This window comes from Lissotriton vulgaris, chromosome 2_1 (genome assembly GCF_964263255.1).
Source record: "Lissotriton vulgaris chromosome 2_1, aLisVul1.2, whole genome shotgun sequence".
Taxonomy (NCBI): domain Eukaryota; kingdom Metazoa; phylum Chordata; class Amphibia; order Caudata; family Salamandridae; genus Lissotriton; species Lissotriton vulgaris.
Window position 1 is genome coordinate 1,415,216,154 of NC_141687.1, and position 27,938 is coordinate 1,415,244,091.

Sequence of the window (27,938 nt, forward strand, 5' to 3'; positions counted from 1 at the left end):
GGTGTACTGAACCCAACCCAGCAGGTGAGTGGACTTCATGGCTATGAGCAGCACAGACAGTTTGCCGATATTCGCAGCGCCTAAGTGATGCTGAATCTGTAGAGATGGTGTGGTGTGGAGTTTATTCTTGGGGGATTCTGTGCAGTTTGTGGATAACACCTTGGGCCTTATTTATGAAGGCCTTGCGCCACCGGTGCGTGTCTTTTTCCCATTTTAAAAGTCACGTAAAAGTGGCGCAAGTCCTTCATAAATAAGGCCCCTTGTACTTAATAAACGTATTGTTTTTCCTCTTTGTTTTTTTAACGCTTTACAAAATGCTAATCGAATAATCATCAGTGTGGGATTTTCCTGCCTGTAAGGGTTGGTTTTCAAGCAGGGCCGGCTCTAGGCTCATGGTGGCCCTGAGCAGGGAGCGTAGGTAGGGGGCCCGGATGACGGGGTCCGGGCGGGGCGGAGCGCGCACGCCAGTAAAGAGGGGAGGGGGTCAGGGAGTTTAGAAGTGGAACAGAGCCAGAGGCCGCCAAATTCTGCCAGGGGCCACCACGCAAATATGTATCCATCCTCAGAGGATTAATATATTAAGGATATATATTGGCGTGGTGGCCCCTGGGGTTTGGTGGCCCTGTGCAGGTGCACAGCTTGCACATGCCCTGTTTCAAGCCATGTGTATATATTCTGTTGCTAATTTAGGCTTTGAAACCCTTAATAATGTTCTTCCTTCTTACATTAGTTCTCTTTCGTGTTCTTTTTTTTGTTTGAGGTTACATTTCATGTTTACTCAGCGTATGCATTCTTATCATTATTAATTCGACATACTCGAGTACTGATTTTGTAACGTCACTTTGCTATAATACAGATCGCTTCATCCCTTTTAAGATTATTTTTAATAAACATAGATATGTCATGCAGAAGTCTCATCCCATGTTCATGCATTTACCAAGGGGTATACATGTAACAAGTTCTGTGCACTTATGGGAGCGGGACTATACACACCTTTCTACATCTCCCCCTCCAGGAGGAGGCAGCAGAGAACTGATGAGTCAGCGTTCTGTGGTAGACTCACTGACAGGAGGGGTATTCTTAGGGGTCGCTGGGGGCTGCAGCTGCAGCACACTACATGCTTTACTCACCTTTCAGCCTTCATTTTTTTTAATTCTGGAAAATGTTAAAATTATTCCATAGTTTTGCTTTGGATCTGCCCCTTCTCCTAACCCCCATGAATCTGATGAAGTGACCTAAATGGCTGCGTAGTTGTGTTAAATGCAGGATCTTAAATGGATAGTTTTATCACAGTTTGAATGAGTGCAAGGCCAGCTGATAAACACAGCCTATGAATTAAGTTTGATAAATGTTCTTTGATCCATTGTGAGATATTAATTGTAAAACGACTCTTGGCGACATATTTACTAGAAAATGATGCATCGCAGGGCTGGAAGCCATCTTGCTGTGCCATGCTGTGTTATTAGGAAAGTGCAGGGATGCGTTGTATTTACAGCAATACGAGGCATTCCTGTGCTTTCCTCAGAGCTGGCACACGGTTGTCTACAGAGCACCGATGCAGGCACCCTTACAACACGGTGAAAGGGTGTCTGCGTTGCAGCGATGATTGGTTTTGTGTAGAAAGGGACCCTTTCTACAGAAAAACAATCATTGATGCCGTTTTCCTCCTATGTTTGCTAAAATGCAGCACATATAGAAAAAGGAAAAAACAAGGAGAAATAAAGGAATTTCTCCTAGTCATGCCACTTTAACGCATCAGCTGGGGAAGCATTAGAATCTGACACATTCCCTTGTGCGAAACCTTATAAATCTGGGAATGCGTCACAATCCGTGGGTGTTGTGTGGGAACACCCACAGCAGCACCACTGGAACGGCCCTTTTACACAGAATAATGCGTGAAAGGGGGCCATATTTACAAGTGAAGCCCGAAAGTCATGGGACCAGTTTCAGGGCATCACCCGTCATCAGTGGCTAGCTTGAATTCAGTGGCACAGTGAGCCCAGGACCCACATCTGAGCAAACCCGGATATGGGGTGATTCCCCGAAACCGGTCCCAGGATGCTTGTTTCTGGTCCAGGGAGGGCCTGGCTTGGCAGTTCAGACTGGACTGTTCCTATGAGGAACAGAGTCAAGATTCATTTGTATAAGGCTGGGTCTAAACTGGGGTAGCAAGGTGAGCAAAGGAACAATGGATTTCACCCAGATCTCTTGACTGGGGGTGCATGTTTCATTTGCTCTGCATTCTGTCCATCATCTATGTGTGTCTTGCTTTCTTGCCCAATGTGCGCCGGGTATGACCCGACATGGGTCCCAGGCTCACTGTGCTACTGGATTCAAGCTAGCTTGGCTGATGAGGAGTTATTCACCCAAACAGATCCCAGGATGCTTGTTTCCGGTCATGGGAGGACCTGGCTTTGCAGTTTGGGCTGGACTGTTCCCATGAGGAGCAGGGTCAAGACTGATTTGCATATGGCTTGGTCTAAACTGGGGTGCCATGGTGAGCAAAAGAACAATGGATTTAACCCAGATCTCTTGACTGGGGTTGAATATTTGATTTGCTCTGCATTCAGTCCATCACCTGTGTGCCTTGTGTATGTACTTGCAGCACAGGACATACCTTACGCCATATGTGGCTCTGTTACATGTATAACACAATCATTTTTTTTTAATTGGAGAAATGTTAAGTACAGAATAATGTACTGTTACAATGTTCATAATATGGGACATTTTTTCCACTTTAAATTTCACTCATTTCAAAAAATGCCTCTATTTTTAGTTATACGTATGCCACAGTGTCTACTTACCACCAGGAGTAAGGGGCTTACTGCTTGTAAATGCAACACTTTAAAATGGGAGAAAATTAAAATGAAGAGTTAACTTAATCATTAAGGTAACTTTTCATTTAAATTGTCTCCCATTTAAAAGTATTCAGAAACATTTTGTTCACAGCTCCAATACTGAGTTGAAAAGGACTTTTATTTAAGAGTTAAATACCTCAGTAGTTCAGTTGTTGACCTCTGTGCCACAGCCTGGGTCATACATCTGATTGAGCACTGTTTATTATCAGGCCCGGCTATCTGCAGCCTGTTGACAATAATATAAAATAAAGACGGCCTTCCCTTAACTTTAAAAGGAAAATATGACCAAGTTATGCTTATTTAAAAATTAACACAAATCTGTGAGTTATTATTAAGGTTCCGGGAAAATACTGGTAGCTCCCAATCGACTGGAGACACCTGCTCTGGAATGACCCCCCCCCCCCCCCCCCCCCTCTCCAACCTGCATTACTCTTTATCTCCCAACACCCTAAAATGCTTACAAAGGCAAATCAGTAAATTTGCATAGACTATATGTGTGAAGGGCTCAACAGAGTTTCAGATCCACTCTCCCTGTTCCTGCAATGCAATTCTTCATTCCCCATTGGAATGAATGTCTCTGAGGATGATCAACCTATGTTGTTTCATAAGCTCACTTCAGTAGACCTTGGCCATGTGTCTGGAAGCACTTAGTAACTCCAATGGTGCTGGAATACATTTGAGAGTGGTGGTGCTGGCCAGTGGCCTTGCAAATCTCACTAAATCCATTTAGGTTTCCAAAATACAATCAATAACAAAATAACCACAAGACTCTCAGAGGGGGCAGATTTTATTTATTTTCTCTTTTAAAAAGTCCCCAAAAATGTTTTTATTGAGTACTCCTTTGCCAATGGCTGGATGCCACTAAGTCAAGAACTGTAATTGGGTAAACACATTTCATCAGTCTTGAAATAAAGGGAATAATGTATCAACACTTTCACAAAAGTGATGCAAAAGAATCACGAAAGGAACAAACACCATGAAGGGTGGCAGGAGAAAGAGAGGTACTTGCGGAGATGGCGCCAGCCGGCCCGCGCCACGGGACACATGACAAGGAGCTAGAAGCAGACAAAGAGAGGCTGGCAAGAGGAGAGCAGAAGGAAGACAACGGACAAACAGAAGCAAAAGCTGATGGCAGAGAACAGCGACCAAGAGAAGAATGCGAGAGGACAAAAAGACTAAATGATGAAACATAGGAGCCAGGGACTGGGGAGACGGGTCGACCCGCTCTCTCTCTCTCTCTCTCTCTCTCTCTCTCTCTCTCTCTCTCTCTCTCGTAAAACTGTACCATGAACATTTATTTGCAACAAATGGGGAGATGTCGTGACCCAACAGATAAGGCGACAGGACGTAGGACACTAGGACCCTGTGGGTCATGAGGGAGGTGACCAGGTCACCGGACACCACATCCGGCTAGGGACAGGAAGGACGGCAGATTGACCAGGACGGGTATGGGGACAGATATACATGCGACCAGCTCCGAAGAAAACCAATAAAAGAAGTATTGCAGAACCAACCTGTGTCCTGAGTCTGGTATGCTGACTGACGCACATTGCAGAACACGACAGGTGCCATTCTGACTGCATTAAGAAAATGCGTGCAACAGAGCTGGAGGGAAATTGATGGACATATGCAGCGTCTGCACAGGAATCATTGAAGACTATGGCTGACACTTTTCCTTCTTTTTTCTATCTCCACAGGTCTCTCATTGGAGGCGACGACACATGAAAGAAGTTTCATTTAGAAAGCTCTCTGACATAGGTAAATAATTTACCATACATGAGAGGTGTTGTTGGCACATGAACATTTGCAGCTCTTGGTGAAGGTGCACATTGTTGAAAACTCCAAAACACCTCTATTTGCAATCTGGCCCCAACTTTCTCCCTGCAGTTTTAACTTCAGGTGATGGGCTAGTCTTGTTACGCCCTAGATCCTACATTGGCATTAGATGCATTTTGGTTCCCCCAGTCCCCTTTCCGTACTATGTTGCTGACAACAAGTGCAAGAAAAGGGGTGCATTCAGGTGTGCAGTAAACAGAATTCTCAAATGAACATTTCTGGGAAGTATTCGCACATTTAAATCTGCCTATTTGTAGTAATTGTCCCTAAAATTGGGTAGTTTTGAGAAACAAGGGGGACCCAGAGGGTAGCTAAGAACCATGGGTATCAACTGAGTTTTAAGAAACAAGGGTTCCTAGCTTATTTGGAATTATAGCAATACGGTATAGAACACAATAGGCTACTATACGTTTAAATTTCCTTGCCCAGCCGGACAAAGAATTTATTTATCAACAAGTATCAGATATAGTCATAATACATTTCTACAACAGTAGCGTGGCACAATCCTGTACCGTACTAGGAGAGAAAGGAAATAGAGAAGAGTGAAAGGGGTGTTTTCAGGCAAGAAAAAGGAGCAGCAGGGCACTGTAGACAGTAGAGGATAGTGACAGTGTCGCCTGGAGTAGTACATACAAAATCACATATGAATTATTTTACATGAATGCCCACTCATGGGTGTCGACGTTTCGATCCCTTTGCTCAGTTACATAAAGGGGATCATCATCAGGACTTTTAAAATAGAATTTGCCTGAATATGATAAAGCCTCTTAATGAGAGGTGGGGGATGATAAACTCGGTTGTTAGGTAATGGTCATGACGCCAGGGCTGGTTTTCAGTGAGACAGTCAGGAAAGACGTTCCTTAGATGATCGAACAGACGCACTAGTAGTGCATGTGGTTGCTGATTGCTATCTCGTATTACCGGTTAAGGCAAGGAGCCAAACAGTTATTGCTGTGCTTTCCGCTCCTAATAATGTATGGGCGGAAGAGGGGAGTTTCACTGGTTCTCTCGGTCGCGCCGGGTTTTTGGCGAGCGCAGATAAAAGTAGGTCGTTAGAGTGAGGCTCGATGGCCGTCGTCTCCTTGCGAACAATGTCGGAATGGGACGCAGGTCGGAGTCGACCTCGCGGATACTCTGGAGTATCCAGAGTATCCGCGAGTATCCGCGAGGTCGACTCCGACCTGCGTCCCATTCCGACATTGTTCGCAAGGAGACGACGGCCATCGAGCCTCACTCTAACGACCTACTTTTATCTACGCTCGCCAAAAACCCGGCGCGACCGAGAGAACCAGTGAAACTCCCCTCTTCCGCCCATACATTATTAGGAGCGGAAAGCACAGCAATAACTGTTTGGCTCCTTGCCTTAACCGGGAATACGAGATAGCAATCATCAACCACCTGCACTACTAGTGCGTCTGTCTGTCTCGCTGAAACCCAGCCCTGGCGTCATGACCATTACCTAACAACCGAGTTTATCATCCCCCCACCTCTCATTAAGAGGCGTTGTCATATTCAGGCACATTCTATTTTAAAAGTCCTGATGATGATCCCCTTTATGTAACTGAGCAAAGGGATCGAAACGTCGACACCCATGAGTGGGCATACATGTAAAATAATTCATATGTGATTTTGTATGTACTACTCCAGGCGACACTGTCACTATCCTCTACTGTCTACAGTGACCTGCCTGCTCCTTTTTCTTGCCTGAAAACACCCCTTTCACTCTTCTCTATTTCCTTTCTCTCCTAGTATGGTACAGGATTGTGCCACGCTACTGTTGTAGAAATGTATTATGACTATATCTGATACTCATGAAATTGGGTAGAGCATGTGGACCTTGAATAAGTGGGTCCTTTTCCACGAGACTGCCTCATTCTCTCCCTTTCAATTGCGACACTGAGTCAGTGGTAAATTGGGCCGGGAGTTTCTGTCTGTGGATGGTGAGGTTGTCATGGAAGAGGTGAAACCGGTACTGGACAGGCAGGAAACATCCAAGTTGCCCCAGTGCTGGAGGAATAGCTTGGGCACAGATCGAGCTGTGCTAGAGCTCGCAGACCCTGCCAGGTCCCCATATGACATCTGGTAAATAGTTCCAAATGTTAAAATAGGATGTGGTATGACTGCACCTCAAGAATCCAGGTGTAGGGGCACCGGGCCGCTTCTGGTCAGTGGAGCAGTAACCCACCCTGGGATACAGCTCCACCCAACTCGTAATATGGTCCCAAATCTGGCAACAATAGAGGGCATTTTTGAGCTTGTCCCAGAGAATGTCAATATTAAATGCAAACAAAGGTGGCTTGTTCCAAATTATTACAACACCATCTACTGGTAGCATCAAATTACTGCAAAAGGTGTGAACCCTGTTTTTAAGTGTGCAGCAGGGCTCCCGAAGGAAAATATTCTCTGAATCTTAAGTCATATTGATTTTATTTCTTCTCACTACCAATATTTCGTACGTTTCCACTTTCTTTTGCCACTTCTTCTACAAGGAGGGAGGGGCAGATGGGACACACTTGTACACATACCCACTCACTCACACCCATCACAGATACCCAATCACACACACATCCATTCACAAAACTCCTTACCAAGTATATAAACATGCATGCACCAAATATTAATTGAAAATAAAATAACACTTAATTGTAGCTCTGCCTCGGAGGCCCCAGGAGAGTTGGGACTGCTGCCTTCTTCATTGGTTGACCTTAGGCCAGCCAATGAGGGAAATCAGCAGTCTCAAACTCTTCACAGAGTGGGCTGGGGTCAGTGAGACTGCTGACCCCACCCCACTCTGTGATAAGGTTAAACTGAATGGCACTTGGTCTCTTGCACTTCAGGGCTTAAAACTGAAGCACCCCGGTCTGAGACAATGAATGATGCTACCCCTCGTCACGAGGGGGAGAGCCTCAAGGACCTTTGCTGAGCCGAGGAGCCCCCCCCACAGGGGCTGTAACATCCTCAATCCAGCAAATTTCAGCTCAGTCAGCCAGGAGCCAGCTTATTTAGCACATGTCTAGGTCCTGGCTGCCTGACCTGAAAATAAAGAGTGTCTGTCAGGCTGGCTGGCCTTTATTCAGCCTGACAGACACTCTTCTTGAGGGAAAAAAGTGAGGGGGCATGGCCTCCAGCCCCTATGGACGGGCCACGGTTGGCTCCAACCTCAACTTCTATTAGAACTGTTCGAGAGAGAATTAGCAATAAATTCTTAATGTTTGTTTTCTTGCACCATGATGAAATTGTCAAACTGTTTTCTCAGACATCTACTGGTTATTTAAGTGTTGTGTAATACTGTTACAAAAATAGATCATAGATTTGATTTAATAATAAAATAAAATGTTGCTCAAGGGGAGGTCCTTGAAGAAATATCAGCTTTGTCTCTGTTGATGTAGAGCCATGCACATCTAGCACAGGCCAGGAGGGCTCCATCCATGCTAGATTTCTAGGGTTGCCTCATAAAATATGTTTGAAGACAATACATCTTAATAGAATGTATTTGCATAGGAAATGGTTATCCTGAAAATCTGGCAAGGATCTGTCCTACTTGCCCTACATTTGCCCCCAACCCCAACCAAAATACCTGGTGACTGTACATGATTGAAACGAAAACCTATAACTCTGTGTGTACAGGTATTTCCATTGTGAATGAAAGTGCATGTTATGATGATTGCAAAGTAAAATAAATTAATTTACTAGTGTGATTATGAAATTGTTGTGGATGCCTGAGCCTGGCATCCACATAGCAATCACTTCCTAAACAGAAAAATGATAAATAAGCGTTTAAAAATGTTGAGTCAGAAAAGTATATATAGGAACGAACTCACATAGAATGACATAGAAGTGAAGTTGCAGTTGCAGTTTATCAAAAGAACTACAGATTCCCTAACCTAATGGGTGCATGCTTAACAATGTAACCACCCACAAAGTATCATTCCCTTGAAGGAAAGCCCACCCAAAGAAAGGCAACAACTACAAACATGTAAAAGCCAATGGTTGAAGGTGGCAGAACCAAAGCCCACTCCCTATACCTCTTCTTATTGAACTATTTTTGAAGAATTGATGACATGATGTCTTCCAGTCAGCTAATACAGACCAAAAAACATTCTGTTTGCTAATTTTGTTAAAAATTCAGTTTGTTAAATCAAAAAAAATGTGCGTGTGCTGTAATACTACTGCATTTCGATTGACAATCTGTAACTAGCACAATAAACAATCCTGTTGTCACTTATATGTTTGAGTATGGTGTTACTTCTCCTACCTCGCAGCAAAGACCTGGAACACCCTTCCTCGCCACCTCAGACAATCACCATCGCTGCCTCAATTCATCAAGGACCTCAAGACCTGGCTCTTCGACTGAAACACAGCACCTCCTACGGATCAGCACCCCCACCCCCCCAGTACCTTGAGACCCTTACAGGTGGGTAGTTGTGCCTTACAAGACACTTGATTGATTGACAACAGATTTGCACTGAAGGCCACTTGCACACATTTACTACAATGCACTCTTACACTCACTGGGCCTGAATCACAAAGGTAAAAATGCACTTTTTGTGTAATATTACTATTTTTGTTTTTCGGTATCACAAACTACAAGTTTAATTTTACTAATCGTAATTTTACAACTGCGGAGACTTTGCACATAAAAAGTAAGGCCTGTCCTCTCTTTTTATGAGCACAGTTCTTCGGCCCGACTGCGGACTCTCCGCAGTCATAACATTGCTATTAGTAAAATGAAACTTGACGTTTGTGAATACTAAAAAAATAGCAAACTTACACAAACTTGTACGTTTACATTCATGAATCAGGCCCACTCTTTCTCAAGGTATTTGCACAAGCTCACCCAAGGGCCTCACTCACAGCAATACACTTGTACACTCACTATTTCATCAATAATGAAAACATCAGCTCAGACAAAACCCTCACTTATTCTCTCACATGAATACACATAAATTCCCTGGTGACATGCCCCACACAACAGCTCACACATAACCCTCACTCATAGGCCAACATCATCACGCTCATAAGTATTAAAGAGGAAATGGCTCTTCATTTAATGCTAATCTTGTGTTTGTGGTGGAAGGGCAAGTGGGTGTGTGTCAAAATGAATCATTCACTGGAATGAGTACATAGATGGATGAATAAGTGCATGGATGGATGGCTCAATGGGTGATTTCATGGATGGTGGGGTGAATGGATGAGTGAAAGAGGTGGGCGAGTCATCATTTAACAGGGTGAGCCAAGCCAATGGTCTGGCTTGTCTTTAAATTGTATGATGAAACAATGCATGTAAAAACATTGCATGCCTTTACAATGCATTTTTTACCCCACAATTCTTTATCATGCATATGCTTTTAGCTTGCATGACATTGCAAGTCATTATTAGTCTAACTATGGTAAGTATTAGTAACGGAAGTTCAAATATATACATGTATACATATATTTTTTTTTGGGGGGGGACAGTCCGGGAGTGGTCTGTGGGACCACTGCCTGCTCTTAAAAAATGTTGGCATCCACATTTCTAAAGATGAAGGGGTCTCTTTGAAACCCCTTCCCGCTTGCGAACTTCTTTATGGAGTCAGTAATATATGAATGTTTTGCGACCGCATTCCAGTCGCAAAGCATTCATACATGCCCCTGAGATTTGCTATTAGGAAGGGACACCCCTTTCTAATTTTGACTCGCAAACCCTATTTTGTGAATCAGTAATAGGTTATCGACTTGCAAAATCGGGTTAGTACTGGCCAGACGAGTCTTTAGCAGTCGCAGATGGCCCAATTCTCCATTTGCGACTGCTAAAATGTGTCATACATCTGGCCCTAGATTCTTATTATCGACGGAGTAATATCAGGCTATCAAACACACAGAAGATTTTGTTACAGTGCAAACCTTGAGCTCGCACATTTGAAGGTGATCTCATACATCATAATGAGAAAAAGAGGCTCCATGAAATTTGGTATTTGCCTAGATTTACACAATTTGGTCAAACACTGAAGTCAGGACTGATCCCAGAGTTTCCAATTTCATACTGTGCAATTGACCCACAAGATGGGTATCTCTTTCTCACTTCAAAGGTAATGATTTGTCCCTAATTCTTGGAGTATGTTTTTAGAGCTGAGGGTGACATGCCAAATTCATGTTTTATTTTTTCCCAGTTTTACATAGCGCAAACCTTGCCCACATACGTAAGAGCGCTTCTCAAAAGACACAGATTTTGTTACACTTTTATTTCGGCATGTGGAGATTTCCAGTATTCATAAGATGATGAGCTGAGGCTGGGATTCAAGCCTGGTACCTCATGTTACATGGTCAGCAGGCAACAATATACACTGGGCCATATCGCCACCTATGAAAGCTCGGCTTGTTATGAGCTTGAGGAACCAAGAGGATCTCGAGCAGAGCCAGAGCCAGACATGTGGCTCAAGCCTGGCTTGAGCTTTAAGTGGCTCACCCACATCTAGTGAGTGAATGCATGAAGGAGGTGTGCTATGTACCCTGGTCTTTCAGAAGTTGACTGCGCCTGCTCAGCTGATGTGCCACCCATTTGTATGTTATGACATTTTTAGCTGCCAATGATAGAGATATTTAAATGGATGAATGATTGGAAAGGAGGTGGGTCATGCTGAATTGTGAGAGAGTGGCACTTTGAAATTCCTGACTCCGCTAACGGCAAAATACTGAGCATCAGAGCACTACGGGGCCAAGAGCCCCTAACGTAATGCATTGTAATGTGACATGAGTGAAAGAAAGGACTCAATACCTTGTTGGAGGAAATTGGGTTTTTGATTGTGGGGGGTGAAGACTCTTGTCAAACAACAACCACAATCCCTGTCGGGGTGAACCACAAAAAGTCACTAAATTAACCTGTGCTTAACCTTCTGTTAGCGTGGCACAAAAGCAGTCAGGCTTAACTTAGAGGTAATGTGTTAAGTATTTATGCAGCACATACCAGCAATACAGTGAAAACACAACACAAGAAAAATCCTACACCAACTTGGAAAAATATAGAAAATGTAATACGTAATTTGTCACAAAAAAAATTCAATCCAATCAGTAGAACTAGAGTTTTTTACTTTATACATTTGTCTTGAAAAAAACACATAAAAGACATTGTGCCAATCACTGGCATATAGTCATGCAAGACTGGGACAAAGTCAAAAGTTATGGCTGATAACTAGAAATTCTGGTTTGGATACCTGAGTTGGATTGTGCCCGGTCTTGGCTTACCGTCGGACTTAGAAGAAATTTTGAAGACAGCTTCTGGGAAGGTAAAGTTCAACGGGGCAAGGTAGGGGACACAGTCTGAGGAGGCAGAATTGTTGTTGAGGAGCCTATGGATGGAGATTTCTACGTTCGGACCTTGCCAATTTTTGGGAAGTCAGAAACCTCCAGTGGTATAAATCTGTGGGCTATAGACGACGGGGGCTCCATGAGGCCGGATGCCCTTCCTCAGTAGCCCCGCTCAACAGAATTTGCTGCTCCTGAGAAAAACGTAGTTGGAGCTAACGTAAAGTAAGGCTGACCAGCAATGCACCTCTGGCGGATCAGCGAGCAGGTACGTCCCCGTCTCCTGATCGATTCTCAGACTATATTTTGCTGGAACATTTCATTAGTCCCATGTTGAAGGGTTCTTTTGTTTGGGTACCTTTAGCACCACTTCCAAGGACTGGTTAGGGACCACTGGGAGGACAGGAGTTAATTCAGGCAGGGTCCAGGTGTGAGTTCAAGGTTGTGAGGGCTTGCTGTGTCTCTGTAACTCATAATAGGAGGCCATTCAATATGCCCTTGGAGTCAATCTGGTATTTCTGGTATCAAGCAGCAAAGCAAGTGTCAAGATCAGGGCAGTCCAGTGAGGTTACAATACAAGCTTCAAGCAGCAGAGCAGTCCTCTGGAGGGACAGGGCAGTTCTCTGATGTACAAAGCAAGCCACAAGCAGCAGGCAGTCCTCCAAAGTACTAAGCAGTCCTTCTGGGGGTCCTCCACCGGTCCAGGAGCTACCTGAAAGGTTGGTCTGAGGGTCAAATATTTATAACAGATGCTGTTCTGAGAGAAACGTCTTGGCTCTCCCCTATCTGGTTCTGGGAAATGTCCTTCTTTCCCCTGCCCCAGGCCCCAAGAGGCCCAAGGTGACAATGGGCCACTGTCAAAGTTCCTTTCTGAGTTTGCTGAAGGCAGCCCTTTAAATGTAAGTAGGGCAAGAAACAGGTCCACCCCACTGAACCCATCCTGCCAATACCTAGTTGGAGGTGGGCCTACTCGAAGTTTGTGAATTGCATTTTGTAGTAAGTAAATGGTACTACTGTAGTAGTACTTTACGTACTACAAAATGCAGGTTGTGAATCGGCCACAATATATGACCATGATGTATATTATTAGCAATAAGCAGCAGTACTTGTGGGCAATTTAATGGCAAACTGAAATTTTAGGCAGATTACAGGCATTATCAGGTATCAAAATGTGGTAAGATTTAAAATCAATTCATAGCGGATGTGGATTTTTCAAAAGAAAATAATAGTGAACTGTTAATTACAATGGACATTGCCCAAAACTGGAAGGACTTAAATATCTCTCCCCCTAACAGGGATGACAGATATTTCCTAAAGATATTTGAAGAATTGAAGGACGCATTGCGAATTATGAAGAACATTAGGACAGTAGCCTTGGTCAAAACCTCTTAAGAGTCAAAGAACATTTTATATGGGGAGATTGAGTGTTCCCGCCAAAGAACTTCCAGCAAATGATGCCATTTAACCATATTGGTCTTGTACCTGATGAAAAACTGTAGCGATATAAATGGCCATGTTTGAAGTGGAGAATTAATTTTCCCTAGACAATTATTTAGGAGGGTCCATAACAAATCATGCAATTTAAAGCATAAAGAAGGCTCGTAAAACTTGGGAACCAAGTTGGGTGTATGACCACTTTAGAAGGGAGTGTTTTTACAATGATCTATATTGTCACTGTTTTGACACTTTGCATATTTACATAGTGTATCTTTAACTGATTCTGCTTTACAACCTTAGTAGCACCAATATGCACATCTTGCAAATCTCATAATAGTTCTTTAGACAAACTCATTGGCTCCAATAGTTTTTCAGATCCTAATTAAGAACTAACTTATATTTATCCTTAATAAAAATGGGCCCTGTATCAGAGCTGTCAGGAGTCAGAGCAGCTTTCTAAGCTGCAGGGCATTTACTTTATACTGCTGGGACAGATACCAGGCTCTACAATTCCATAGCCATCGCAGAGGTAAAAGTTAGAGTGATGTAAGTTTCAATAACCCTCCTGCAAGCCCATTGCAGTTTTGTGTAAACCTCTGCTAGCATGCATTGCTATTTACATGCCGTAGGTATCTCTTTAGACTTCCTGGTAATACTCCATTTAGTTTACTTTGCAAGCCTCCCCAAAGATAACAGTGCACATTCTGGGATAATTCATAATTCCAAGTTTTCCCAGTTTCCAAAGTGCCATAAATACCTAGCAAACACTCTTTCCACGTTTCCATAGGAGCCTAGATGACACACCTGGTACATTAAAACCTATCTTAGTGCAATGTACAATGCATGATATATTTCTGACTCTGTGGAGTTTGGCTTCAGAAAACTCTCTGTTGAAAATGGACTGAGGGATCTGCGGTGTTCATAGACCCTCATTTATCCTGTGCATTACACTGCCTGGTTTGCCTCCGAAGGTGAAGGCATCAGCAAGAGCAAAGTAGTGGTATTGGGACATTTGTTCAAAGCATTTCCCTGCTCGTGAATGGGCCTTTGGGGTGGTTGCAACTGGTAAAATTCTTTTTGGCATGTACCAACCCTATTTTGCGAGTCGGTAATCTATTACTGACTCACAAAATAGGGTTTGTAAGTCGCTATTAGGAAGGGTCATGTTAAGGGCAACCAGGAATGAGGTTGCAAAACATTAGAAGTTACCAGGCACGGCCTGTGCAGGTAAGGGCTGTGGGGCGGGAGAGTCGACATACGACAAAAAGGGAAACTTAAATAAAAGAAAAAAGAAAACCATGGTTTTCTTTTTTATTATTTAAGTTTCCCTCTTTGTCGTCTATCGACTCACCCGCACCCACCGCTTTAACCATCATGGGCCATATCTAGCAGTTACCACCAACTTCAAGCTGGTGTTAATGCATTCGCAATTGGGAAGGGGTGCCCAAGGGACCCCTTCCTCTTTGTGAATGTGGGCGCCTTCATTTTTAGGAGCAGGCAGAGTGAGCTAAAGAATGGTGATGGATTAAACACAGATCAGTTGACTGGGGGTGAGTGTTTGATTTGCTCAAACGCTCCGTCCATCATCCCCTTTTGTATCGCTTTATTTAAAAAGCAATCACATACATGGTGAACTGCTGTCCCCACCAAGCCACCATCCCTCTGAGTGCTGGCCATTCCCATTGGGTAGCAAAGCGAGACCTACCTCATGAATATTATTATTATTCATAGGTTTTATTTAGCGCTGGCTGGACCCAGAGGTATCAGAGCACTTTACATGAGAATGAGGATAGTAAAGGCAAACAACAATAATTGGACTGTATGGATTATCAAAACAGGTGAACAGAAGTGAAAACAGCTAGAGTTAACACATATCAAATAGAACAAATGAGAGTAGGGTACATGACCATATATAGCATGGATAGGGGAGATCAAACTATTGTATAAAGATGTGAGACAGGAGAATGATGCTAATAAGCGGTACAAACAAAATTTAAGCAGCTCGGAGTAACAACAGGATTAATAGAAGAGAAACAGTTTGGGCTAACACATATTGAATAAGCAGATAATTAGAGCAGTTCAAGGTGCAGTCGGAGAGTAGGAGGGGAATGGAGTAGTAACGGTGAGTAGGTGAAATTAGGGCGTAGATTAAGAGCCCAATATTAGTTGAGGAGGTGAATTTTGAGCTCTTTTTTTAAAACTGATGTAGGGGGGGTTACATTGTAGGTCTTTGGGAAGGGCATTCCAGATTTTTGGGGCATTTCCTGAGAAGGAGCGGGATTGTTTGGGTTTCTTTTTGTGCAGGGTTGGGACTAGCAGGAGGGTGTTAGTGCTTCTCATTGGACGTGCGCTGCCCGCTTTGTAGAGTTTGTTGGCGAGGTACAGCAGTGTGTTTTGATGGAGGGCTTTGTGTGTTATAAATGCAGTTTTGTGGGAGGGTCTGCCTTCGATGGGGAGCCATTTAAGAGTTTTGAGGGCTGGGGAGATGTAACCTCCCCAGACGTGTGTTACTATCTGGCCACCTACATTTTAAAATGTATATCACTAAGGAAATCAATCATAATATGACTTTATATTATGAATGTGTACTATTTTGTGTGTGACCCACCGCTGAGTCAAACTGTTTACATATGTATTTATTTGCTATGCACTTTATATTGCATATTTGCACTTGTTGAAAGTATCATATGTATACGATAGGATTGGTATTTTGCACTTTACACTAGCGTTTTTTGCACAAACTTTTCTTACTATAATAACTGCTGCTACAATGTTTACAGTGACTGAATAGCCTTTTTGCACTCAAATGAGACATGCTTTGTATAATAATATAATGGAAAATGAGTTTGGTGTATAGATATTGATATAATTTAAACTGTTTCATCATTTAAAACCTACATAAATGTGATTTTGGAATTGTATTTATGTATGTTGCTATATGGTTGTACTTGTACAAACCGAATAAAGCATTTTGAAACTGAAACTGAGATGTATTTGAAACGTTTGCCATCGATAATGAGCCTGGCTGCAAGGTTGAGAAGCGATTTGAGAGGAGCAAGGTGGACCTTGGGGATTCCGGAAAGGATGGCGTTGCCACAATCAATTTGAGTTTTTAGTGTTAACATTGAGAGTTAGGCTCTTGTCAATGTAGATCCCAAGAGATGTAACGGTGTTGGACAGGGTGATTGAACAGTTTAGGGCGTTCAGGTCGGAGATACAAGATTGGATGGGGAGAAGGTTCTTTTTTGGGGAGAAGAGCATGATTTCAGTTTTTTAGTGTTGAGTTTAAGATGATTTGATTGGAACGAGGATTGAATCTTGGAGAGGGTATTATTAAGATGAATGATATCAAAGCAGGTTTTGATTTTGTAGTGGAGTTGGGTATCATCAGCATAGAGGTGGTATTGGATTCTGGCTTGTTTTATAATGAGAGTGTGGGGTTCCACAAAGAGGTTGAAGAGAGAGGGAGACAGAATGGATCCCTGAGGGACTACTAAGGAGACCGGAGTGAGGTTAGATAGGCAGTCATGAATTTTGATTTGTTGTATTTGGTGCTGGAGGTAGGAGACGAACCATTTATGGACAGTATTATTGAGGCCGAAGCAATCTCTGAGCACATTAAGTAGGACAAGGTGGTTGACTGTGTCAAATGCTGTGCAGAGGTCAAGGAGGATAAGTAGGCAGGACTCGCCGTTGTAAAGGGAGTGGTGGATGTCATTAACGATGTTTAGCATGGCAGTTTCGGTGCTGCAGCTTTTCCTGAAGCCTGATTGTAGGGGCTCCAGTAGGTTGAAGTTATCAATGTGTTTGTCTAATTGGAGCTGTACACATTTTTCAAGGGCTGTGGAAAGTAGGGGAAGGTTAGAGATAGGGCGGAGGTTGTTCAGGTCATTGGGTTCGGCATTTGGTTTTTTGATGATGGGGGTGATTAGACCAAGTTGGAGGGAGGCACACCCTGTGGCAGGGAGATGCTGATGATTTTAGTCCAGAATGGGTTACTGATGTGCTTGAGGTCTTGGACAAGTTTGGAAGGGAGGTGTCATTTCGTATGGGATGACGGTTTTAGTTTAGCAATGTTTTTGGAAACTTCGAGTTCAGTTACAGGGTGGACAGTGTGCCAGGAGGCATTGTTTTTGAGTTGGGGGTCGGGGTGTTGTATTCAAAAGATGCCATAGTCGGAAAGTGTGCAGAATGGTTCAGGAGAGGTGTGGTAGTAGGTAGGTATGGGGGGTAGTTAGGCAGAGGTGGCGAGGTGGGATCAGGGGATGTGAGGACTGTGGAATGAATGTTAAAGGTGATGTCAAGAGAGAATAGGGAGTTGGATGGGATCTGGGATGAAAGGAAGGTTTTGTCAATTTTGGCGATTTTTTATGAGAAGAAGTGGGTAATTTCTTCACATCTAGCAATAGAGGTAATCGGCTTTGGAAGAGCGGAGGAAGTTTGGTTACGAATGATGTTGAACAATTCTTTGGGTCTGTTTTTGGCCCAATCAAGTTGAGTACGGAAGAAGGAAGCCTTTTTTGTTAAAGATAGTTTTTTTGTATGTGGATCTAGCTAGTCTGAGGTGTGCCAGATGTGAGAGCGAAGGATGCTGTCTCCATGTTCTTTTCATTAGTCTTAGTGAGCGTCTTTCGCTGTTGAGCTCTGTATTATACCACGATTTGGATGGGTCATTTCTTTGATATTTTAGTTTGGGTGGGCCATTAGGTCCAGGACATCAGTGACTGATTTATTAAAGTGCTCAGTGAGCTCATTTGCATTTTGGGGGAGAGGAGTGAGGAGAAGCTGGGCTTGGAGTTTAGACTCCAATTCTCCATGGGGGATAAGCTTTAGATTTCTGATCCATTTCCTAGGTTTAATGATTTTAGTGGGTGTTGGGGGGTCCATGGTGGCTATGGTGAACAGTATGAGGTGGTGGTCGGACCAGTCTATGGGAATGATATTGGACACGGAGGCCAAATCCTTCTTGGTGATAATGGCATTTAGGATAGCTCCTTTGGTGTGGGTTGAGGACTGGCAAAGTTGTTTGAGATCATTAATCTCAAGAAGATTGTTGAGGAAGGTGGTAGTGGCATCATCACTATCGTTCCAGTGGAGGTTAAGGTCTCCAAGGAGGAGGTTATTGGAATTGAAAATTGAGGATTGAGTTAGAAGGTCGGATAGTTTATCAACGAAGGGAAGAGGATCTCCAGGCGGGTGGTAGATATTATGTAGATGAATAGAGTGGGAACCTTGCAATTTTAGTTCAGCTACACGGTATTCGAAGGTAGTGTGGTCAGAGTTGTTAACAAAGGAAAGCTGAAGTTCATTTTTAGGTCTCGCTGAGTCAGCGCATGCGCTGCTCAGAGAGACATTTAGTAGGTGAATTTTAAAAGTACTCCTGGCGGGCCTAGCGCTTGCGTTCAAGCGAGTCTGCACGCGCACAGCCGCCATCTGTCTTTCACTGGTCACACTCGGCTGCACGTCTTTGTCTTTGATCGCACTTGCGAACAAGCTTTCTGTCAAGGCTCATTAAGCACACACGCGCCGCCAGTGTTTACTTGCATTTTGACAAGTTTGTGTATTTGACCAGTGGTGAAAAGCATAGCAGTCACGTGGTCTTTACTTGTAGACAAAAAAAAACGAAGTTTCCTGTTCCAGTCTGAGTTTTTTTCCCAGGCAAAAGTTGAAGCGAGTGCGATTTTTCAGTGACTGTTGCCTGACATTCGAGCTTTGCAAAGTTGAAGGCGATACACTGCCCAATATTACACATTCGGCCACTTTTTAGGAAATTAAGTCAAAGCACCACAGAACTCCACAAATAATGTGTGTTTATATACCGGACTCTACATACCGTATGCCTCTTTGCACTTAATAAATATAATCGTTGGCCCAGATTATAATATTTGTTTTCTCGACCTCCGAAGGATGAATCAAAATATTTCCTCTGTCAAGATTCCCATCTGTGATTGCAGCGCTCAGTGGGGCTGGGATATTCTACCGGGTCATGTTCATCCCGATTTGATGTGGGTTTCAGTGTGCGTTACTTAGTAGTTTGACACCTCATAGCCAATATCCGTGGAGGAATACATAATTGTTCAGCAAACTTTTTTTTTATAAGACAAAAAGTGAGCAGTTTCACTTTTAGATCTCCGGTGGCTAGAGTGGCATTTTCATTGTCTGAGGGCCGACGGCTCCACTGACAGGTTGAGAGCTATGGCAGTACTCTGGTATTAATAGGCACAGTTCTATGCTCTTGACACACCTGTTTGAGAACTAGTGCTGTACATGTTGGGCTCCTATTGGCCATACTTTGCAGGACCGGGATAGAGGGTGGTTGCAAAAGAAGAGGCCCCTCTTTCACACTTGACTTAGTTGTGCGACCTTGGTGATTTGGCTGCTTTTCTATGTCTGGCCCCCTTATTTGTAAAATTGGAAGCGGTTTAGTGCAATGCTCAAGTTAACTAGTACAGGTAACTCCTAGCCTTTGATGGTTTGCTTTTGGAATTTCATTGGCTTGCATGAGACAAGTGTAGTTTCTGTCTGGTCGCATGCATGACAATCGGAATGTATCTTACTTTGTCTGTGCGAGATTAGAAGAACTAGTTAATGTGGTCTTTAAAAGTGGATGATGTTGATTTTGACTAAAAGCTAGTAGTTTTAATTGATCAATGTATGAATCAAAGTTATTATTAACCAACGAGGCACAAGTTCATCCGCGCTTAACACCTTTTATTTCATATGAATCATTGCAAGCTTCCCTCAATGGGATTTATAAGCTTGTTACAGTTTAGTAGTCTTGTAAATAACACCTGCACGTGGTTTCATTTGGATTGACACCATGCTCGACGTTCATTTTTCCATTCTCCTAAATGGCTGACATTCCCCTCTTGATTAGTATGATAAAAGTTTGTGTGTACGGTTGTCAAGTGCTCCAGACAAGAGCCGGCAGCAGAAGTGGAGTTAAGGCATTCACCAGAGCCGCTCATTGACAAAGGGCTTGCTTATTTGCGAAAACAATGGCGCTGAAAAGAACCAAGATTTGAATGCCTCGTTGAGAAAGGGTCGTAGCTGTAAAATTGGTGGTGTCATACTCCCTTCTGGACTGACGCTGATCTATGGGATAACCTTACGTAATGGATTTGGTAGTGGTGGTGGCTGTCTGTAGGGAAATGGGATTATGTAGTGATGTGTATGTGTGCGCAAGGGCATGCTGGTGAGTATCGATGCTTGTGAGAATGTGCAGTTGTTTGAAATGTTGGTGTCTATGTGCTGGGAGAATAGAGCTCTAGCAGGATTTGTTAGGCTGTGGCTGTATCTAGAAGCCTAACATTAACTAAAGAACTCCTAACTGAACCACTTCAGACGTTTGTGTTGTGATCCTGCCGTCCATCTATAACAGAGGGGTTTGCTCATTAGGTGGACTTGATGCCAGCTCAGGACTGTGATGAAGCTGCACACTCAATGGCTGGGCTCTGCGCCTTTAATAGGGCTGCAGAGTGTAGTATGCGATTAAACTGCACACGTGACTCTCTGTTATCTGTAAATAGTGTGTCCCAAAGCTGCACTCTATTCCACAAGCCTCTGCTTTCTAATAAAGTGCGCCGGGAAGACAATTGGAATATTGGCAAATAGAACAAGCATTGGCATAGCCAATAAGTCTCGCTTTTGGGACCTTATAAGTATTTAGTTATGCAGCACATTATCCTTGGTGCAAAAACATGAACTGTTCCATAGTTAAACACTTATAAGTCCCCAAAGGCGAGACCTATTGGCTGTGCTAATGCTTGTTGAAGATTATGGCTAAACGACCCCCTATTCTGATGGGTCTGTCTATTCTGAGGATAGAGTATCCCGGAGGGTAGAGTAGGTCGAGCATGCTTTTTGAATGGTCATTAAGCCAGGTTTCCGTGAAGAAAGCCATGTCAATTTATTCACTAAGGATAGTTTCAGCGATTTCAGTCGCATGTCGGACGGCGGATCAACAGTTAACGAGCATGCAGGCGAGAGGTTTGATGATACTTTTGGGGGGTGGGCATGAGTGGATAGTGAAGCGTTGAGGTGGGGGTATAGGGGAGACAGGTGAAGAGGGGGCTCTATTCATCCCTAGGATAATGGGGATATTAGAGGAGGGAAGGGGGGTTTGTTGATTACTGAAGTAGGATGGTACAAACTGCGGAGTTCAGGGAGGTCAGACAGGGAGGGATTTTTCGAGGTGCGCGAGTCCTATGAGCATTTTTCCAGTAAATGTAATTCGTAATTTTTTTTACCAGAGTTTGGGGGGGTTAGCACTATTGAGGTGGATATTGGTGTTTAGGGAATTGAAATTGTCTCTAATGAGGTAGGTCTAATTGCGATTCACTGGGAATTGCAAATTGTGTCCAAGACACATTTGTACATGGGTGTTTATGATTCCTAATTGCGAAGTGCAAAAATGTACAATTAGGAACTCGCAAACTGACTTTTTAGTACATCTGGCCCATTGTCTCAGGTCGGAGAGCAAGAAGGCAAATGCTGAAGACGTATTCTCTCTGTTTTGCTCATTCTCTACCCAGATGCTCTATGCTTTAGCAGCTACTTGATGCCTCTTGTTCTTGACTTTGTTGGGACAGGAAGCTTGCAGCACCCTTTCAGAGACACCAACCCACCATTAGAAATGATTCAGCTTCACTGCCTCATAACCTAGGTTCCTGGAACCTTTGTGCTTTTTTCAGACAATGCCTCCAGGATGTGCGTTTCATAGGAGTAGCTGCCATGGGGACAGCAAACCAGTAGAGACATCTGATCCTTTCTTCAAGAGAAAATTCATGTGTGTGCAGAGTAGCATTGACAAATATAAATATATTAGGGCTTCATGTCTAGAGTTTAGCATTTTAGGGTGCTGTGAGCAACATGTGGCCATGGGTTAACTTACGCGTGAGGAGCACTGCTTTAAAAAAAGAAGAGAAGAAAGCAGGCAAGCATGGTTTCGACCCAGGACCTTGTATGCTGCTGGTGTTCTGTACACCTGTGTGCATGTTTGCTCTGAAAAGGGTAAATGTACTTGATATTTCGACCAGGGGCTATGCATGGGAGCCATACGGCACACCACTATGAGTTCTAACACGTACAAAATACGGTTGAAGTTCTACAGGAGATAAATTGCTTTAGGTGCCCTGTGGCACATTAGAACTTTTGAGATTCTACAGAAAAGTAAAGCTACTTTAACGTTTACAGCTGCTATCAGGACAGTAACCGCCTGACAAGGACAGCAATGGAGTCAGGAGGCACTCTGGAACCTGCGGGAGAAGCAACAACAAACAAGAGACCAGTGCAAAATGTCAAAAGGGCACATCATATCTTTGAAATGCTGTGGGCTGATCCAAATGTGAAGGGCATTTTACACAGCCAGTGGCTGAAAGAGTCTGAGCACGACACAACAATGGTTTATGAATGCTGGCCCAAAGCTTCTTTCCCTATGTTGTAGTTGAATAGTGTGTCAATGTTGTTGCTCACATAAGATCTGTCCAGACAGCTATTGTTGAATTTATTCAGGCCTAAAATTGAACCATGAAAACATCATTGTTTGATCATAAGCTGATCATGAGAGCAGTGACAATTATAAGGAAGTCAAGACTGACATCATAGGGGTAGGTTGATGGGGGATTGAGATCTCAGTGACCCGCTAATCCATTTATGGCGAACTTACTTGTGTGAGCAGTTCAAGGTTTGATGAGGTACATGAAGAGCAAGAGGGTTTTAGATTCTTTCCTGAAAGTCAGGAATGAGACGACTAGTGTCAAGTGGTGGAGAAATTGTTCACGATGTGTGCAAATTCACCTAATTTTTTCTCAAGAAGTTAAGTGAAGCTCCCTGAACATTTTTGCTAAATTACATTTTCATTTGTAGAACGTTTAACATTTAGTGAGACCATTTCGATAGGTGAAGTTCGTAAAGCAATTTTAAGCTCTGCAACTGGGAAGGCACCAGGCCCAGATGGAGTCCCGGCAGAGTTTTTTAAACATAATCTTAACCTCTGTGCCCCGCTGTTAATAAATGTTTTTAGAACAGTTGTTAATGAGGGAGTTGTAGAGACCTGGATGGAATCTATTACCGTTCCTATTTTTAAGAAAGGTGATAGAAACTCCCCTACAAACTACAGACCTATCTTATTATTAGATTACAAACTACAGACCTATCACATTATTAGATGCCTCGGTTAAAATCCGTGGTAGGGTGATTTTAGCAACTTTAGAAAAGTGGATGAAAGAGAAATACTTTTTTACAGAATTCGAATTCGGTTTCCACTTGAGGTTGGGTACCACTGAACAAGCCCGGAATCTAACTAAGTTTGATTTTAACTAAATACATCAAGTCCAGGAGAGGGGCTATACGAATGGCCTTTATGGACCTCTCCTGTGCGTTTGACCTAATGGACAGATATGTACTATGAGGAATTTTGGACCAAACAGGGGTTGACCCTGCCTTAGTACACGTTTTACATTTTTTACATCAAGACACCCATATGAGGGTCCACCATTCGCAGCAAGGAGACTATACGCCCCCCCCATTCTAGTCAAACGCAGAGGTAGACATGGGTGTATTCTGGCTCCTTATTTACTTCTAGCCTATATAAATGCCTTGGAGACTTTTTACATGTCATGCACCTACGATTTTCATAATATAGGTACCTGCTTAGTCCCTGTACTATTGTACACGGATGACACTGTTTTAATTGTGAGCACAGCAAATGGTCAGCAATCTATTTTAAATTATTTTAATCATTGTATGCATGATTTAAAGCTTAAGTTGAATTTGAAGAAATCCTATGTCATGACTGGTGGCCCAAAGAACACCCGGTCAAAAAAATGTTTTATTGGGGGGAACTGAGGTTCAAAAAACAAAAGATTTCAAATATTTAGGTCTGATGTTTAATGAGAACATGAAATGGGAAAGATTATTAATTCAGAGAAGACAGGGGATGGAGGCAGCTTCCGAATCAATTTTTAAATTTGCTAAGAAGCTAGGACATACACCCCCGGCAGAAATGATTACGCTTTATAATAGCAAAGCTCTTAGCCCGGGCACATACGGAGCAGGGGTTTGGGGTTATTCCACTCCTGAGGCTTTACAGGGAGCAGAAAATACATTTTAAATAGGTTATTAGGGACCCCAAAGACTGCCTCAAATTGCATCACTCATAATGAACTTGGGGTGGGGCTTTTGGAAGATAGGGTAGGCATGGCTCCCATCAAATTATGGTGTAAAATCTGAAACACAAAGGAATTGGGTTACACTTGTAATATATTAGAAGACTGCCTTGCGCAGAGTAACATGAAAGTTATTTCATGGCCTAAGTATATTAAGAATACTTGCTGTGACCTGCGGTTGAATGAATTTTTTTGTAGAACCTGATAAGATACCCCTAAATGCAAAGAACCTAGTAAAAGAAAAGTTAGGGTCATGAAGGTACTAGGTCTGGACACGTTTCAATTACATATCCAATTGTCTACACAACCAAAGGTTTAGAGCTCCATTTGACCTGGGGAAACTCCCCAGAGCTAAGGTGTTACCTCACGAGGCTGCGCTGGATTTTTATTTTATTTTATGGTGACTTTCCCAGTATCATGGTTCCTGGTTTCCATCATTACCTTGTTGTTTTAAAAATGAATATGGTACTCTGTGGTTTATGTGGATTCATACTACATTTAAGTATTCTGATTTCTCTTTTTAAATATGGGGAGAGTTGAAAATGCCATGCTTTTATCGTGTTTTGACGGCCTTAAATGTGTTTGTTATTGTGTTTTTTATTTTGTTACTATGTTCATTGTGCCCAAATAACGTCTGATGATGATGATGATGATAGTGCAAAATTACACAAAATTACACTTTCATACTATAATGTGGTCTGGGAATATCCAATTTTAATTAAGCTCACACCCTGTATAAATAAATCTCAATAGATACCAGCAGGATACTGGATTGAGGAGAAAATATCTGTTGATGAGACATTTCTGTGAGAGCCAGCAATAGTGCTTGTTCCGTTAAAAAAAAAATGCGGTCACGTGATACAAAATGTTGAGAAATGTCACACACTTTGTGAAGAACAAATTCTGCTAGTTCTGCTGGCGGAATTAAAATTTCGCACAGGCTCAGCTTTCTCTGTCCTTGACATGGCAATGTTTTAGCAGCTAAAGGAAAATAAGCAGGGTTGTGATGGTAAAGAGAATGTGAACTGTTTCTCTTCATGTGGATGTTGCGCTCAATTACCTCTTCCCCCTTTTTTTGCTTTTTGCAGAGAAGGCAGAATGAGTTGCTACGCAGAGGTAGATTTGTTTGCAGAATCGAAATCGAGTCTGTACAGTGATTTCGCTTTGGGGCCCTACACGGATCCTAAAGATGGAAAGCTCTACGAAATGTACCACGGGACCACACTGGACGCAGCAGAGGATATTATCAGAAATGGCTTCAAACCGACGAGGGATGGCAAATTAGGGTCAGGGGTCTATGTCAGCAGAGCGGCCCATATATCCCAAAAATTCCCCAAGCATCTAACTCATGGTAATGTGATTCTAAAACTGAGAGTCAATGTTGGTAAATGCATAAAGATTGAAGCAAAGGGGCACCCCCTTCAGAAAACCTGGCAGAGTCAGTATGACTGTGCTTGGATTCCCTATGGGAACTCCTGGGTTGGTTCCTTCCAGGACAGAAATTGTATTGCAGATCCAAGGAGGATTAAAGTCATAGGTATATTCAGTGCACCAGCGGGTCAGGCGAGCCGACTGGAGGCCTTGATTAAACAATGCATGAAATAAAGTGGCTGGTTGACACTGAGGGAAAGATTTACCAACTTTTCACACAACGCAGCGCAGCAATCATAGTTGTTGTGCTCCAGTGGGTGAAAGAGAAAAAGCAGAACAGAGCCATGTAAACTAAGTTATGGGGCCAAATTTACAGGACTTTATTGGGGCCGGAATCAAAGAATCGGCCCATTGCTTTAAGCAACTTTCCAATGCAAATCATGATTTGTGTTGGGAAGTAAATCCCACCACAACACTTTGTTGTGGGTTTGTGTCGCTTTTGTGATGCAAATGCAGCACCAAGTATTAGTAAATCTTGGCCTGAATGTCCAGTGGTAGTAAAAATTATCTTAAATGTATCAATTAATAAGACAGTTCAGCAAAACTGAGATGTTATTAGACAGATGCTGAAAACATTGGGAAGAAACACATTTTCTAACTTGACTTTTTTCTGCCAAGCGATAAGAGTCCTAGGGCGAGATGTACGACGCTTGCATTTTGGGACTCGCATATTGTGTCAATTTTCAACACGCAAAGTGCAATGTACTACAGGGTCTCAGACACTGTTTGCGATTTCCAATGGGGTCGCAAATTGCATGCCTCATCAATATTCATGAGGCAAGCGCAATTTGCGACGCCATTGGGAATGGCTAGCACTCACAGGGATGGTGGCCTGCTGCGGTCAGCAGACCACTGTGTCTGTCCATGTCCTTAAAGGAAAATGGGATGCATTTCAAATAAGAAAACTGAAACTTTTCAGTTTAAATTTTTATGGGCAGCAGGGGTCCCTGGGACCACTGCCTGCTCTTAAAAATATTTTCACACCTATTAACAAAGGGCAAGTGTTTTGCGACCGCAAATGCAGTCACAAAACAATCATACATTGCAATCTGACTCGCTATTAGGAAGTGACGCCCTCGGCATACCCCTCCCTAATAGCAAGTCGCAAACCATATTTTGCACATGGGGCTGACCAATTTTGCAGTTGCAAACAGGCCGAATTCCCCATTTGCGACCAAAAAAAATGGTCGTACATCTGCCCCCTAGACTCTGACTACCAGAGGGTGAAATTAAATGAAATACTGATATTTGTAAAGCGCAAACAATTACTCCTAAGGGTGTCAAGGCACTGGGGGCAGTCAGGAAGATTAAGCAAGCTATTGCCCAGTGTCACATGGTGCTGGACTGAACTGCTGCGGGGGACCGAACCGTAAGCCCCAGTGTTCCAGAGTCAGCTGCCCTGGCGCTGTGCCACACCTCTTCCAATGATGCACCTCATCACTTTGACTGCTATTACTGAAGCCAACCTCCAGCCCCTGTGTTACTTGCGCTGGATTTGGAGTAGTTCCTGCAATGAGTGGTCTACGTAATGGCGGCCACTGATGTGATGTTCAGTCACACTATTCAAAGTGGACACATTCTTCCGTTCAGAGATTAGTTTTATTGGGAAAGCAGTTCCTCTGGTCTCTTTATACCGTCGAGTGAAGTCAATGCTTTGCTGGATGCATTTCCATTTTTGATTGTTTACATTAAGTCCCTGTGGGGTACAGTAAATACAGCAGGAACCCTTCATTTTAGATTGCTTTTAACTTTTTCCTTCTGTTTGCCTCCCAATTCTTTGAGTATAATATTGATTTGTTACCCCAAAGTTCTTTGAATGCTCCTCTCTCTATATATTGATGACATCTATCAATATTACTGCCAGAGAAGATGGTGTTTTAGTTATGATGTCCATAACTAATAAAGTTTTCTTGGTCACTTGCTTTTG

At 43.0% G+C, this 27,938-nt stretch overlaps 1 long non-coding RNA gene across 1 annotated transcript; it reads left to right on the forward strand.

Annotated features, from left to right (window-relative positions):
• Nucleotides 1-27,928, forward strand: LOC147732687 (uncharacterized). The gene is made up of 4 exons (XR_015308680.1): nt 1-24; nt 4,556-4,616; nt 8,957-9,108; nt 25,669-27,928. It is a non-coding gene; the product is annotated as an uncharacterized LOC147732687 (long non-coding RNA).
• The last annotated feature ends 10 nt before the right edge of the window (nt 27,929-27,938 follow it).